General features: G+C 40.7%; 1 protein-coding gene across 1 annotated transcript in view; it reads left to right on the forward strand.

The window, feature by feature from the left end:
* SORCS1 (sortilin related VPS10 domain containing receptor 1) overlaps window positions 1–12,301 on the forward strand; it is a 289,292-nt gene that overhangs the window by 6,842 nt on the left and 270,149 nt on the right. The gene's annotated exons all lie outside the window — the stretch shown is intronic.

Genomic DNA, 12,301 nt, shown 5'->3' on the forward strand with positions numbered 1-12,301 from the left:
ATGAGGTTATAGTTTTCAATCTTCCTAATAATGTACTTTATAATAGAAAAGGGTTTTCTTCCTTTCCTCCTGTCTTTGAATAGGTTTTTTTTTTTTTTTTTTATTTCTCTGACCTGGCAGTCATGATAAGGTCTATCCAAAGGGGGAAGCGAGGAAGCCAGAAGTCATCAGCTCATTCTGGGGAGTTAGGGACCTTGCTGACCCATTGTGCTGTAATGCAGCTTTACATATGAAGGGCTACTTTGGCCTTGGACAGTCTTGCATCCAGTAAGTAGGAAGTTTCTTAATACGCCAGACTGAACACAACTGTCACGTGCAGAACTCCAGTGAGGTAATTGTGAAATGGCCCTATCAAATACCTCTCCCTCTGGAAAATGCTGCTGTAGCTTGGACTGAACATCTCACAGGTTCATACTAATTTCCTTTTTTTTTTTTTTTTTTCTCCAAAGCTCCTGAGAAACAGCAAAAATATTGAAAAATCAAATATAGCATTTTTTTATCATCTTGTTTTGAGGAAGCATTTTTAAATATGGATTTCCAATTTTTTATTCTATGTTTAAAAATGATCTAGTGACACAAAAAATCTTGATTGTATCCCACACAGAGGCATTTAGTGACATTCGTGATGATCTGGCCTCTAGCTGCTGCTACACAGAGCAAGGGTGTCCTGTGGGTCCTGCATCCCACCTGATCCCCAGGTCTGGGAGTTGTAGAACAGCAAAAATTACAATATTTTCCTGTATTTGAACAACTGGTATTATCCTAAAACATGTTTGTGCTGGATGCTGTTCATCCAGACCAAGGCTACGTACAAGTTTTCATTTCATAGGAGGAGAAAAAAAAAACAGACTGACACAAGGCACTTCTTTTCTCTCTGTTTTTTCTCTCCGTTATTTTTTTTCATATCTGGCCAGCAAACCAAAAAATCAATGACTCCCGCAGCGCTAATTGACATTTCTATGTTAAATTAAAATGTGCCTCGATTCCAATTCAAATGGCAGCATTGGGTGATAGACTAATTATTTTGGAATTTTAAATGCGTGTTAAAGTTGATGCAGTAAAATGATTTTTGTGCCATTTGCATTTTTTGGCTGTCCATCTTAAGTCAAACAACAGTTAACATGAGAGCCCTTAATCTCTAATTCTCAGTGCTGGTAACACAATAACACTTTTACTTGGTATCACACTTTCTCTCCTTGGGGAACATAAAAGGAAAGTACTTTGAGAAGGAACAAGATATTTTAGGATATGTCCTAAAACATGATTCTTTTAGAGGCTCTCCAAGAACTTAATTTAGCCTCACATCATGTCCCTAAATAAAGGATTGATGTTCTTCCATGATAACACAACAGGACTCAAAGCTGCCTCTGAACTTTTCCCCTTCACGTTACCATGCCAGGGACATGCCAAGGGCAGGCTGGGCTGAAGGGTTGCTGACATGGGATGAGCAGTGAGGAGCAGGCTGAGGAAAGACATGGAGATTTAGGTGGGTAGTGGGGAGAAGGTGGGAAATTAGACCTATTTCTGCTGCTATGAAGCGATGTCAGTGCCAAGGTTCAGCTGTGGCCAAAACCCCCCTCTGTGAGCAGCTTGTACTGGGGCAGAGTCTCCTGTGCTGTGGTGAGGGGCAAAAACACTTCTGCAGGGGCAGGAAGGTGAAGGCCGTCACAGACTGCATGAATTCTCTTTTCCTGGAGGGAGAACTCAGAGCAAGCCCAAATGGGACAAAACTCACCTCAAGCAAGCAATGGGAAGGTGGGACTGACCCGTGCTGTGCTGCTGGGCAATGTGGTGAGGAACCTTAGGGCAGGATGAGGAGAATGCAAAGAGCACATAAGAGAGTAAATTACAGGATAACAGCAAACCCCACCTACCTTTATCCCTGGAGATGATGTCCTCAAAAATGATGAAAACAATTGATAAATGATAAACTATTTATTTATTTTGCCACATGATATTGCATTCCCTAATGCAGAAGCAGAAAAGCAAGACAGATATTCTTGGACCAGCCGAGCTGGCAGAAATGCCAAAGTCATAAAGATATGGCTGGTGCTTGGAGAGGGCAACTGAAATGCATTTATCAAAGTGGTTTGCAGACTACCACCAGGAGTAATAGTCCAGTGCCCTGCGTATCACTCCTTAGCAGCCCTCATAACCTAAGAGCCCATCTGTGGAGTCTTTCATGCTTTGTGGAGATATATTAAATCAGGAGATGAAGGAAGCGATGGAAGGTGATGATTTGCAGTTGTCATTTCAAGGCAAGCATTTTCCCAAGACATGAAAAGGCTGAGGATTTTGGGTGGAAAGTGATCAGCAACGTATGAGAAGCTCTTGATCCTTTACAGCATTGGGTCTCAACTCAGTGTCAGTGCTCACATCCTATTTGTATTGTCACTTTAGCTGGTGATTATTGAAAGACAACAGTGCCATGAGCTCTTGCAGATCTTTCACAGGCAGCCCTTCAGTAGGAAGTGAAAAGCTGTTTAGAAAATCTCGGATTATTTAGATAACCCAACAGAGACGTCCTATTTCTTTCCCCAAATGTTTCTCTTCCTCCTGTTTTCTCATCTCCCTCACTACATTCAAGATTGAGAAAATAATTCAAGATAAATATTTTATATAACAAATCTCTTCATAAATTGTCCCTGCTCAATGTGTGTGTGTGAAGTATTAAAGATCCTGATTCAAAAAGCAGCTGGAAATTCCATGGTAATGTTGGACTGGACCCCATTTAATCATTTGGAATAGTCTTTGCATTGAATATTTTTATTTCACATCTAAGGTGTATTTTCGGTATCTGAAAGAGGTCATATGGTCCTTTTCTGTTTGTGTGACTGGGTCAGTATAAACCTTTAGGAACAGCTCTAATATTCCCTGCCCTGGCCAAGAATGTTGCCTATACCTCTTACTGCATGGTTTCTGAAAAACTCTACTGCATCTTCAAATGAATATTCAGGAACTTTATTTTTGAAGAACTTACCAATGCATAAGTGTAAATATTTTTTCTGGGGTAAAAATCATACTTATTGTGAAACTCAAGCTTTATATGCAGAGAATATGAACTGAAATTTTAATTTGCTTTCTGTTGAATCATGTTTCCAAGAAAAAAAAAAGTTAGTTTTCTGTAGACAAAAAAAGCTTCAAATTAATCATTATTGGAAACAAAATTAAGCTATGGAAATGATCATCTGCAAATCAAAGTTAGAGCTTACTTTGATTACATGAAACAATAGATTTTTTTATTGGAGAGGCTAAACAGGTTAAAAAAAGTACATCAGTAAAATAGCAGATACATTAACCTTAACACCAGAAAACATAGGTCTGTGGTGAAATATCCCTAGTTAGAGGAGTTTGGGGGATAATTATTCCCTGAGCTGTTTTTTTTTTTTTTTGGACAAGGATCACACCATGGGAAGGGACTGCACTACACTTCCTCCACTTCATTTGTGTGTGTTTCCACATCTCCCTAGATATGGGGACGGAGGCTGGGCTAGAGATATGAAGAATATAGATCTGTGTTTAGCTCAGATCCAGTGACTTAGCATCTCTACAGAAGAGCCACTGAAATTTAGTAATAACTACCTAGGCAACTGTAACCCTAAGAAGGTTTGATGCAGATCTGCAGTCTTTGTGCTGGTACAGCTGGTTCTCCTTTTGTCTTCATTTAAATGACAAAGGACTGTTTAATTGTACAGCTCCTGAAAAACAACATGAAATAAAACTAACCAAAGCATTCTCCAGGTCATCTTTTGGATGGAAAACTCCCACGTTCAATGCGGCCTTCCATTTTATTGTCAGTTTTTATAAATTGACATCTTTTTTTTTTTCAAAAACCTTGAAAAACTCATCTTTTCCCAAATAACTTATTTTAAAGTCATTTAATGCAATAAAAGTGGCTGATTCCAGCAGTCTCTAACCACAGGCTGTGCCCTTGGCTTTGAGCCCGGTGGGGCTGTGCTATCCCACCTGCAATGGAGGGAGCTGGGCCTCAGAAATGAGTGGGAGCTGGAGCAGGGAGCCCAGCTCTGCAGTAATGTGCTGTGGGCTGGGGTCCTGCCATCTTTTCCTCCCCCACCAAAACTCTGGGTTCTGAAATCCCTGTTATCTTCATCACGCTGCAGGCTGGGATCTGTCAGATAGGCTCAGCAGCTCCCAAGCCTCCCTCCCATGGGAACGGGAGTTCTTCTTCTTCCTCCCTGCAAACTCCACTGTACTTTGTCCTCCTCCTCCTCCTCTCCAGCCACCCACACCCCTGCCTGTTGATGCTGTTGCCTGGAGACCTGCCTGTGATGGACAGCTCGGAGGGAAGCGATGATTAAACAACCTGAGCTGCCATCTGAAAGCAGCGATCGTTATTGTAATGTGACAAGTGGTGACAGTTGAGACAGCAACACATTCAGAGTGAGATTCCTTAGAAAAAAAATAAAAACTAAATAAACACACAAGGAAAGTGCTGCACATACCTGTGTGTGTAGGCGTGCAAGTTCTGATGCTTTCTCTTGGTGCAGAAGGACAAAGGATGGCACGTGCTTCTTTTTTTAATGAAAAATGAACACAACCCTAATAATTTTCATGATGAACAGTCCAGCTCACAAGTCAACGCAGCTTGCATTGACACTGTCAAACATCTGGTGGGCCAAGGCAGCAATTAAATAGGGATACTGCAGCTGCAAGTGTTAACAAGGGGTGGCTCTGCACAGCATCATTGTCCTCTGAGCTGCAGAGAGGCCATCAGCCCCTTGCTGTCTGCCAGCAGGAATATCCTATGTAGAGAGAGCAATGAGTTGAAGGTTGGGCATGAAGCTGGTGGTGCTGCTGCATCCACCTGATGTGTCTCCTCCTGCCTTCCTGTCAGATGAGGCCAGTGTAAGTTCAAGGGTGAGTTCAGCATGGATAGGAAATGGATGTGGCTGTATGACCACATGTGGCTGTATGATCACATCTTCCAGCATCAACTGGGACGCTCCCACCTTGTTAGCCTTCTTTCAGATCCAGGTGACATTACATGTTAAGAGCCTTAGCTTTGTTTCAGCTTCAGAGAAAATCTGAAATTTCACCTAATTTTACTTGTCTCACATTCTATGCCATCTTCTCTGTAGGTGCTGCTTGTGATTAAGTAGCTACACTTTACAGCCTATTAGTGAAGGATTCTCAGATTGGCAAAGAAATTTTTTTTGCTCTTTGATTTGTATAATCTGCCAGCACTTCCTGATAGAGATGAATGAAAAGTGTTATAAAAGTGTATTGTCATGGCTGGTGAACAGGGACTAGGCCATCTGCGTTTGCCTAGAGGACCACAGTTTAACATTCAAATGCCACTGCTTTTTGGAGAAATGCAATCTGAAAGAATTCTTGCAGAGGAAACTTGAAAACGTGACCAGATGTCCTGGTAAAACAGGACACCGAGAAGAAAACGTTCACTACTAGTTGGGAAACCTTAAGAAGGATTTGAACTTGGAAGATGAAAACTGCTTTTGTGGGGAGGAGTGGGGGGGCAGTCCTTGAAACAAGCTGGTTCTGCAAACACTGGCTAGGAGCTCTCTGGATTTAGTCATTAAAGTTTCCTTAAGACCCAGGTCCCTGCAGTCACTTCATTTTTACCCTTTTAGGGAAATGTTCCTAGAAAGAATATTGTTTCCTTCTTTCCCCAGCTCCCTTTGACTTTGCTCCTTCTCCTGCAGCACAGCATTAGCTGGAATTGCCCTGAACTGGGATTGCAATAAACTACTAAAATAGCTAAGGAGCTGCTGGAAAAAAACACATCTGAGACGTGGCAAAATTCAGCATCCCCACACTACAGCAATGTGAGCCAGTTTTGCTACCCTTCCTTTTTATTTATTTATTTTTAAAAATCCTTTCTTTTTTTCCTGTTTGTAAGTGTAACAGGGGCTAGAGGACTTAACTGTTGTCACTGTTCAGGACTCAGTGTAATGCTAATGCTTGCCTTCCTGACTTTCCTGTGCATACATTATGTATATACTCACAAGATTCAGTGGAGCAAATAACATATTCATGCTGATAGTTTGTCTGATTTGTGAATAAATTTGGAGAGAGGATATGAATGTTCCCGATGCTCCCCACTCGCTTCTCAGTCTCCCCTTAGTTTTATTCCAAATTAGAACTGATAACATTTCTTCTGTTCTGTCCTCCTTGGGTACCTTTCAGCCCTCCTCAGGGAAATGGCACTGTCTTGACAAGATAATTACATCTGTATTTTCGCCACAAAGAACAGCAATGGGGGCAAGGTACAGCTTCAGTGCAGGTAAACATTGCCATTCTCTAAAAGTAGATTTATTTAAAGATATTCTGATGTTTCTTTCAACTTTTTAAGTGATGTTAAGTGTAGTAAGTATTTCTAGGAAATGTTTGTGCTCTGGATTATCTGCCTATGCTTTGATGGTTGTTCATGTCCTTTAAAAATTGCTGTCAGGGCCTGTGTTTAGTACAGCAGCACTGATTTTCTTCAATGCTATTCAAGTTCTTAAGATAGATCTATAAGTAAGGCATCTGATTGATGGCTTTAAAGGGAAATAAGAAAACAAAACCCAAACTACTTTACAGAGATCCTTCCAAAAAGAGCTAGGAAATCACCTGTGCTCCTGTCAGGCTGAAAGAGAATGAAACATGCACACACAAACACAAAAAGAAAATAATTTCATCTGCTGCTCTGTCCTTTCCATATCTCCATTACATCTGGCACCATCTCAAAATAAAACAGCTGAAAAGGAATGTTAAGTCTGTGTCTGTGCTCCTTTTCTGCTCGTGTATATCACGTTCACTCAGATGAAGCCAAGAGTTGTTCTGTGGCAAACAGAAGGAGAATCCATCTCTACTCCTTTCTAAAGCCGAGCTATTGAAATACCCAGCTGAAACAGTCCTTTCTGAGAATTCTTGTGTTTGATGAGGTGGAATTTGGTAAGAAACAAACCTTTATGAGCAAGCAGAGGAGAGAGATACCTTGAGAAATCTTATGAGGAGCAGAGAATATAGTACAAAAGAAACAGCATCTCATTATGAAATGTTACTTGGGAAACCTGTATTTAATCCTCCATAGAAAGAGCTTTTTGTTTAAATAAGAACATACTATATCATTCAACATACGGTGATCTTTGCTGGAGAGAGTTCAGAGGAAAGGAAAGATGTCTATAATTTAGTGGTCCTTCTTAAATATATAGAATTGTATGGTTGACATCTGAACTTGGATGATATGATATAAATAAAATTTTAACACCTTAGTAAATTTTCTAATAAGATACTCAGATTGTCCGTAAATACAAATCGCATTATGCAGTAGCAGTGCTAGAATATACTTCACGGTAGAAATACCTGATATAATGAACTATGAGAAATGAATGCAGTAACATCAGTCCTTCATAATAAGGACAAAAGAAGATAGGCAGATGACATACACTTTTAAACATTCACCTTCTGTCTTGAGTTTACAAAGGACAGATGATGTCAGTAAAGTGAAAACACCACTGAAACAGAGCATTAAACACGAGTATTAGAGCCACTTGGGGAAAGAATTTCAACAGGAGAAAAAGAAAATATAGAAAATAGAAAATATAGTAAAAATCAGCCAATTTCTTGGAGGTATGTCATTTTCAGTGACATTTGGAACACTAAAATATCAACCAAAATTGTCTGCATTATAATAGTGTCAAAAACTGTAGTGAGAAACATTCCCAGTTGACTTGTGCTTTGGCACTAAGATTATGACAAAATATCAATGCTATGTCATGGACACACCTTTCATACTGAATATATAAGGATACATTGAGTATATGGGACGCTATAGTATAGTATATAGTGTAGTATATGGGACACTATTAACCTCATTCCCTGGAGGTGTAAAAGTTCATTGCTCCTCTTTATTCTTCCACCTTTCCTTCCTGGAATGCACCCTACTGAACAACGTGCATTGTGTCTCCCTGCTGGAGAGATTTTCTTTCCAGCTGTCTTCTTTTTTGTATGTCTCCTTAGTTGCACGGTGGATGTCACTAGAGGATTTTTGCTGATGGTAACAAGTTCTTTGGGCAGTGAGGCTACTGCATTGAGGTGAGTAGGCAGGTAGTAACAAAGGCAATACAACCTTTTCCTTTCTGTGACAGTAGTTGTGGGGAATGTTCTGTTGTTATCAAAAGGAAATTATTTGGTGCTATTGATTATCAACTGAAAATTGCTTATTGCTACTCATTTTCATGGGAAATTTCATTGTCTTCTTGCTTGGGACAGAAGCCAGACACCATCCTATCCAAATAGAATAGAAAATCATAGAATCATAGTATGGCTTGGGTTGGAAGGGACCTTAAAAATAATCTAACTCCAACCTCCCTGCCATAGACAGCAATGTCATGCACTAACTAGATCAGGTTGGTGAAAGACCCATCCGGCCTGGCCTTGAACACCTCCAGGGACGGGCCGTCCACAACTTCTTTTGTCAACCTGTTCCAGTGCCTCACTACCCTTACAGTGAAGAATTTTCTCCCAATATCTAATCTAAATCTATCCTCTTTTAGTTTAAGGCCATTCTGCCTTGTCCTATCATTATCTACCTGAGTAAAGAGTCCTTCTCCATCCTTTTTATAAGACCCCTTTAAGTATTTAAAGGCCACAATGAGGTTTCCCTGGATCCTTCTCTTCTCCAGGCTGAACATCCCCAGCTCTCTCAGCTTTTCTTTGTAGGAGAGGTGCTCCAGCCCTCTGACCATCTTCATGGCCCTCTTCTGAACCTGTTCTAACAACCCCACATCTTGTTCTGCTGGGGGCTTGAGACCTGGATGCAGTACTCCAGGTGGGGCCTCAGGAGGGCAGAGCAGAGGGGGACAATCCCCTCCCTCCAACCGCTGGTCACCCTTCTTTTGAGGCAGCCCAGGATGCAGTTGGCCTTCTGGGCTACAAGCAGACACTGCTGGCTCATGTCAAGCTTTTTGTCCGCCAGAACCCCCAAATCTCTCTCCACAGGGCTGCTCTCAATGAGTTCTTCTCCCAGTCTGTAATCCTGTCTGGGATAGCCCCGACCAGGTGCAGTACCTTGCAATTGTTACAAGCAAGCAAGCAAGCAAACAAACAAAAAACCCACAATCCCCAGCTACAGAGGCTGATGCCTTATCCGTTAGGCTACTGACAAAAAGATGGATGCTGACACATTCAGACAGAAAATGTAACTTGAAAGGTGTTTTTTAGAAGAATTACAACATTTTTCACTTCCTGTAAAATGATCCTCATTGGCTGCTATACTGTTAGAGTGAAGGTAACTTGAATATCATTGCTTTTTGTTCCTAAAGCAGACTCAAGTGTACTAAGGATGGAAAGTCAAAAATGTGGCAGCTCATTGCAGCTTAACTAGCTGAAAACACAAGGGCAGAACAGATTGCAAGGGAAACATCTGAAAATTCAAAGAGCTGTTTTTCACTTTTCTGACCCCTTTCACTGCTGAGCAGATTGACAACTGAGATCCTAAGGAATGTGGCTTACACCCAAGCAGGAGCCCTGCTAAAGGTGTTAATCACTGACATTGTTTTTCCATGCAGAAGAAAAAGATGTCATCTCCCTGATAACTACAAATCCTCTACGATAATCCTTTTACAGCACTGAAATGCTGTAAAGACAAATACCTGATTCTTGGCTCAAAGAACTGACAGTGTCACAGTTAGCCATGATCTGGGAGGCAGCTGTAGCCACTCCACTGCAGACAAGTTTACAAGGAATGCTCTGGATGGATTTACACAGAGGTCAGCTAATTTGATTGCAGTTGTTCAGGAGGTATATGATAACTGGTTCTTCCTCAAATTTGCGAACAGGCAACAAGAAGCAGTAGGAATACAAGGTTTACAAACACATTGATTACACATTGATTAAGTGATACTTTGACCCAGACTTGTAAATTATCATTACTTATTTTTTTGTGATTTAGCTAATAATTTTCTAAAATGGAAATAATAAAAAGAGAATACAAACAGGAACAAACACTCAAGGTAATGGGCACTGATGTTGGGGTGTGGTAAGAAGCACCTGAAGGACAGGAGGCTCAGCTGGCTGCAATTCTTTGCCTTGCCAAGTGGAAGGAATAAGTGATTAAGGAGAGAAAGAGATAAGGAGTTGAAGCACAAGGGTAAGAGTGATTTTTTTTCTTTTTTTTTTTGTGTGTGTTTTTATATATATATATATATATATAAATATATATATATATATAAATATTATTTTGTGAGACTGCATGAAATTGTAGGTAGTCTAATGAAGAAAAGGCTTTCTAGTAATTTAGTAAAGAAGTTGATTTATAGTTGTTGTCGGTAAGCTTTGAAAAAAGCTGATTGGAATTAAAGAGTTGAGTGACCAAAACAACTGAGGAAAATGCTATGGTCTGAAGTGTTTTGTACTAGTAAGGAGGTGCTAAGGAAGGAGTATGTCCTAAGCAGGTAGGAAGCCTCTGTTGTGGGGAGCGGTAACTGGAGAATGAAAGAAAGCTTGGCAAAACTTTGGGTGAGGTTGGGAAGGTGGTGTGCCAAGATGTTGCTTGGAAAGCCTGTGGAATTGAGCAGCAAAGTGAAATTGCTGATATTGCAGAAACACATGGTAGTGTTGGGAAGTCAGGGTGGTGGAACAATGTTCTTGAGAAGTGTAAGAGCAGGAAATGAAAAAGGAATTAACAATGCAGGGGTTGTGAACTGGCGCAATTTAATTAGAATGGATGATTTTTTAAGGGTGGTTTTAGCTCCAGAATTGGCTAAGAGGTTTTAAGGGTGAAAGAACCCTTCGCTAATCAAGATGCTGATATCTTAATTTTCTTCAAAAAGAAGAACCTGAACTTCTGAGAAGGACTGTGGATTTTCTGTTGGGGATTTTGAACTTAAATGCCATGGAAGCATGGGCTGGTAACAGAGACAAAAAGAGGAAAAGAAACAGGTTTATAACAAAGAAACCTGGTTATGCATTGATAAGTCCTGTGTTGCTTGTTCAGCCCAAGTTGCTGAATTGGAAGGAGATAGATTGGCAGATATTAACGTTGACTGACAAAATTAATAGCTGGGAGACATAGCAGTTGCTGGAGGGTGGGATATAAATGGAAGAGTTTACCTAGAAGTAGTTTTCCATGCTGCAAGCCCTCCTGCATACTCTGTGCAATTTGTTCTCAGCATCTTGGAATGAAAGTCATCTCTCACTCTGCCACCACCTGTGGAGGTTTGACATGTGCCAGCAAGCAAGTTGCCTGATGCATCTGTTTTAACTGTATTTCAGTGCTTAGAGTCCTAACTATAATATGTGAACAAGGCCCTCTAAAGGGGCATAGATAATTACACACATTGGTGTGGAGACATTTTTCCAGAAGAGATGTATTTTATTTGTTTTCCTGAATTTGGCAGGGGATGGCCTTACTATTTGTAGAGGTACAAGTTCTTATAGCTCAGAAAGGAATGAAATAAGTGGGGACTACAAAAGGCTGTAGCCTGGCAACTTTTTATTATTTAGAAGGACGACATAAACAAAACCAAAGGCCTTTAGTCCCTCCTGTATATTTGTGATAAAAGTTATTAGGGACAAGGGATTCCCCAGGTCTCAGTGGGGAGTTCTGATGGTGCATTTCTGCCTTTTGAGCATGTAGCCTTAAAAGTGAGCTCTCCTACAGCAGTGATGCAATTGCAGTGGAATACTTGCAGCCCAACTTGGACATGAGACTGAGAACCCAGGTACAGGAGGTTGTAACTCATCAGTTGATGAGTAGCAATGTCATAAGCACTCTTGGCTTGAAGGAGACCTGAAGTTACTGTATTTACCTTAACTTGTGCTGAGAGGCATTTAAATATCCTTCCAAGATGAGGAGCCCTCATGTGGACAATTGTCACAGACCAGCTTATGTGTGGAAGCTCCTTCAGTGGTCATCGTGTGAGATACTTCATTTAAATGCTCAGATTTTCCAGTTGAAGTTTTCACAAGTCTGCCTACGGAAGTTTGTGTTAAGATACTGATTCTTGTGCTTTTTTTTTTTTTTTAAAGTTGTTGTTGGCAGCATGTAACAAAGGGTTGATTTTAAATGTGTTGGTATCCTATAAAAGCAAAAAGAGTCAGCTTCTAGCACCTGATACCCAACAGCATCTCATATCAAGGGAATTGGCAGTCTCTGGCTTCACCAGAAATTATAACCCTCCTTATCAACTGCTGATTTTCTCTGGTTTCTCTGAGAGGTGGTTTCTTCCACTCCCATTGACTTTTTTCTTCAGTATTCCCCCCCCATTCATCTGTGTAACTTCTCTAACTTGTGAAAGTGAAATACAGCTTGGCTTGTTTCCCTCGAGGATCTGCC

This window comes from Cygnus atratus, chromosome 7 (assembly GCF_013377495.2).
Source record: "Cygnus atratus isolate AKBS03 ecotype Queensland, Australia chromosome 7, CAtr_DNAZoo_HiC_assembly, whole genome shotgun sequence".
Taxonomy (NCBI): domain Eukaryota; kingdom Metazoa; phylum Chordata; class Aves; order Anseriformes; family Anatidae; genus Cygnus; species Cygnus atratus.